Source organism: Chenopodium album, chromosome 19 (genome assembly GCF_948465745.1).
Source record: "Chenopodium album chromosome 19, dcCheAlbu1.1, whole genome shotgun sequence".
Lineage (NCBI taxonomy): Eukaryota > Viridiplantae > Streptophyta > Magnoliopsida > Caryophyllales > Amaranthaceae > Chenopodium > Chenopodium album.
In genome coordinates this window covers 17,332,429-17,337,306 of record NC_137852.1, presented here as the reverse complement: position 1 = coordinate 17,337,306, position 4,878 = coordinate 17,332,429, and positions in this window count along the sequence as shown.

Sequence of the window (4,878 nt, the reverse complement as noted above, 5' to 3'; positions counted from 1 at the left end):
GGCCCAATTTAGTATTTTGGCCATAACTTCCTCAATATTCATCGGAATTGGGCTTATAATATATCGTTGGAAAGGTCTCTTCGAGCCCCATCCAACTACACTATTATTGGACCTTGATTATGGACCAAACTAAACTGGTTTGCCTATTTCTAAATAAATAAATTTATTTTCGAAAACAAAGAAAAGAGAATTTTAAATAAAACTAAACCGTAACACTTGACCTTTCCACACTTTCACCTCATTCGATTATGGTTCGACGTGAAAGGCATTCATATTGAGCTTGGTTGTGGGGAGACACAAATGGGTGTCTACAATTATATAAATTCACAGTATCAAAGCACGCAGATTTTTCCTTGACCCATGCCATATTGGAACTGAGGAAAAACTACGATCGGAAAAATCAAACCCCTGTTTTTTTTTTTTTGCCAAATTTAGAGGCAGCTTTTTTTTCCATTGCTAAATTTAGCGACAGCTTTTTTTTTTTTTACCGTCTCTAAATCCATTCAGCGACAAGGTTTTTACCAATGGAGTGATTTTTTTTATATATCCGTAGCAAGCTATGTCCGGCGTCGGATTTTAGCTAAAAGGGAAAAAAAATTTAGTGTACATTTAGTGATTTCAACGAGATAGTTAGCATGGCTGAGAAGGAAGGTGGTGTACCGAGGAGAGAGAGCTTGATGTATGCTTTCCGTAATGCAATTTATGATTGTGGATTGCGGGACTTGGGGTACAAAGGGAGCATTTTCACATGGAAAAGAGGAACCTCCTTAGCGACTCTTAAGAGGGAGAGAATCGACAATTTTTTAGCGGACAATGCTTGGTTTAGTATGTTTCCTTTTTTTGAAGTTCGAGACTATCTGTTTTACTAATCGGATCATGCCCCAATTCTGTTTAACACCATCAATTATTATGAACGAGGGAGGGATAAGAAAGCGTTCATGTTTGAGGCATTGTGGCTTTCTAATGAGAAATCTAGGAGGGTTGTTGAGGGTGCATGGTTTAGTGGGGTAGGAAAGCAATGCAAGCTTCTAACAGAATTGTAGGGTATGCAGAGAGCCTATCTTCTTGGGTTGCTAGATGTTTTGGGGATATAAAGAAAAAAAACATGAAAGTATGCTCACGGAGGTTCAAGGAAGGGTGTTGGATGCAGACATGCTTGAACGATGCAATTATTTATCCTCTCAACCTGACAAGCTCCACCAATTGCAAGAATCTTATTGGTTTGCTTAGGCTAGGGCAAATGAGCTAAGGGACGGGGAAAAAAACATCGCATACTTACATCAGAGAGCGAGTGCCGGTAGGTGTGTGAATCGTGTTATGGGACTTTATGATGATGTTAGAGTATATGATGATGTTATAGTGTGGAGACAAGGAAAGGAGGACCTTGAGAGCACTGTAGCGTTATATTTTGATGATTTATTTAAGTCATGTAGTCATACTAAATTTGAACAAGCTCTGGAGGGTATTGAAAATGTTGTGGCGGAGGAGATGAATGTGCAGGTATGTGAAGAACCGACAACAAAAGACAGCAAATTAACTCTTTTCCAAATGCACCCGAACAAAGCCCTGGGTCTGAACGGTATACATGTTCTTTTTATTAAAAAATTTGGCATATTGTTGGGAATGATATTGTGGGTTATACATATGAAGAGTTGGTGGTGTGGAGTTTTCATTGAATGAGATTAACAGAACTTGTGTTGTTTAGTTTCGAAATGTGAAGAGCCGAAGCGTGTTTCGGAATTTCGTCCCATACGTTGCTGCAATATTGTCTACAAAATTATCTCAAAAGTATTGTCGAATAAATTAAAACCTTTTCTAGATATAATTATCTCTATTAATTAGAGTTATTTTGTTCCGAAAAGGTTAATTATCAATACTGCTCTAATTGCTTTTGAGATTTTTCATGCCATGAAAAGAGGGGGAGAAGGCAGAGATGGAACAGTTACTCTAAAGCTTGATATGAGTAAAGCATATGACAGGGTGGAATGGAGGTTTTTTGGACAGAGTAATGTATAAGATGGGTTTCTGCGACGACTGGGTTTGGAGAATTTTAAATTGCTTGTTGAGTGTCTCTTTTGCTTTTAAAATAGATGGGAGGTTTTCTGGTTCGGTCCTTCCTTCTAGGGGGCTCTAGTAGGGTGACCTATTATCTCCTTATTTATTTCTCTTGATAGCGGATGCTTTCTCCATAATTTTATCTATTGTTGGGAAGCTAATTCATGGGGCCAAAATTTGCAGGGGTGCCCCCAAAGTATCTCGTCTATTTTTTACTGACGATAGTTTACTTTCTTGCTAAAGCAACTATGAGGGAATGCTCGGTGATAGTTTATCGGCAAATATGAGAGAGCATCAAGCCAAAGTATTTATCTTATAAAGACCAATGTAGGTGTTTAGCAAAAAACTGAATGAAGATCGACGAGTAAAAATTGTTGATATTTTGGGGTGAGAGAGGTATAGAAACATGAGAAATACTTGGGCCTCCCGACTATCATTGGAAAGTCGAAGAAGGACATTTTTGCTAGTTTGAAGGAGAGAATATGATGAATTCAAGGGTGGAAGACTGGAAGAAGAAGCTTTTGTCTAAACCCGGTAAGTAAATATTAATCAAGGTAGTAGCTCAAGAAATCCCGACTTACATGAAGAGTATATTCAAGATCCCGAATGATTTAACTGATGAGATTTATGCTTTGTTGGCTAGATTTTGGTGGGGCACTACGGAGACATTTAGAAAGATGCATTGGCATAGTTGAGAATTTTTGTGCAAACCAAAGTCAATGGGTGGTTTGGGATTTAGAGATTTTAAGTCTTTAAATATTCTTTGTTAGCCAAGCAAGGGTTAAGATTACACAACGATAATCCAAACCCGTTACTCCATGCCATTCTAAAAGCTCGCTATTTTAAGAATAGCTCGGTTATATAATTGAGGCTTATAGGGGGTACGATCCTAGTTTCTCTTGGAGAAACCTATGGGGAGGTAAATCACTTCTTTTAGATGAGCTTAAATGGAGGGTCAAAAACCAGACTGACATACGGGTGTGGCTTCATGAGTGGCTGCCCGGGGATGTAGTGCCCATCCATGACCACAACGTTGATCCCGAGGTTCGTGTGACCGATTTAATTAATGAACATTGTAGTGAATGGAGGCAAGATGTACTACACCAATTGTTCTCGGATGAAGTTTGTGGCCTGATTACGCATTTGTCTTTATGTGTTGCAATGCCAAGGGATGTTCATTTCTGGTGGCCAACTGTGGCCTAAAAAACATGGGTGAGTTCAGTGTTAGCATATTTGCTTGGGAAACTAGGGGCTTCTCAAATGTGGTTGGGAGATAGGAGTTTTAATGATACGGAAGTGTGGTGTGTTGCGTGGGGTTTTGAGGGTCCTCCTAAGCTTAGCCACTTTATGTGGCAAGCCTGCAAAGGTAGCATGGATGTCAAACATAAAAAATTTAGATGCCATATTGCCTTCGATGCGCTATGTGTTTACTGTCATGTAGGAATTGAGACCATTGCGCATGCTCTATTTGAATGTAGTTCGATACGGTGCAGAAGGTGTGGGAGTATTAAGGCTTCTATAATCTAATTTTTTATTCCCCTCGAAGTGCTTCTGTAATACCCCGTATTTTTATACGTATTTTATTTAAAATATGTATAGTATAAAGTATTTAAATAATTTTAATAATTTAATTATGGTATTTTAACTACTTATTCCATGTAAGTTGGAAATATTTTTATAAAAGGAAAGTTTATTTAATTATTTTATTTTATAAAAGTTGGGGTTTTATTTTAAGAAAGTATGGTTTTAGCAAATTTTATTAGGGAAGGGATTAGAAAAACTAAAAGAGGAAAGTTTAGGGAAAAAGGGTTGGTAGAGAAGGGGGTATAAATATCCCTCTTATGAGGCAAATTAACTTTGCCCAGAATGTAGAAAACCCAAGGTACATTTCTCTCCCTTTTCTCCTTGTTTTTCCTTCTTTCTTTTTTTTCTTTCTCCTTCCCCTTTCCCTTTATTTTCGAACAACCACCACCACCGGTGGGCCACCGGCCACCTGCCACCCAGCCGGCAGCAGCGGTGACCACCAGTGCTGGCAGCAGCCGGCAGTGGCGCCGGCCTGCTGTCGGCAGTCACGGTTTTCGAAGAAAAAAAAAACCTTAAAAATATAATCTTTCTTGCTCTAATTTAATCTGTGCTTTAATCTAATTGTAAATTATGAGTTCTGGGATTTAATTTTGATGTTTGATTATAATAATTATGTTGATTAATTTTTAGATTTGGTTTTTAATTAAAAAGCCCCAATTTTTGAAACCCTAGGTTCTTGATTTATGAATTATTGAAAGAATATGATGTATTATGGTTTAGATCGTTGATTAAAGTGTTTTAAGACTAATTTACAGTAAGTTTTAATTAAAATAAAGTGCTGGGATTTTATATAGAGCACTTAATATTATGTTTCTTGAAGGAATTTCAATTACCCATTAATTGGGACTTAAGTATGGTGTTTTAAATATAATTTCAGCTTATTTTAATTAAATTATGAAGGGTTTTATAATAGTATATATTGCTGGAAATTTGTTTAGAGTGGATTTTAATACTTTATTATGATTTTAATGTGTAGGAGACTTCAAAGTAAGCAATTTCTATTAGCCGTGGCGATTTTAAAATCGTACTCAAGGTACGTTCACGTACTTAGCATATTTTGGTGATGTAGTATCATGCTAGGCTTAATTTAAATCAATTACATGCAAGTAGTATCATGTTAAGGTTTATGTATGAAATTGTGAATTATTGGTGTTGGTGATTGAATTGTAAAGCATGAATTATTTGTGATGGTTTATGGATTGAAAAATTTAATTTTGGCATGATTATATGGACAACACT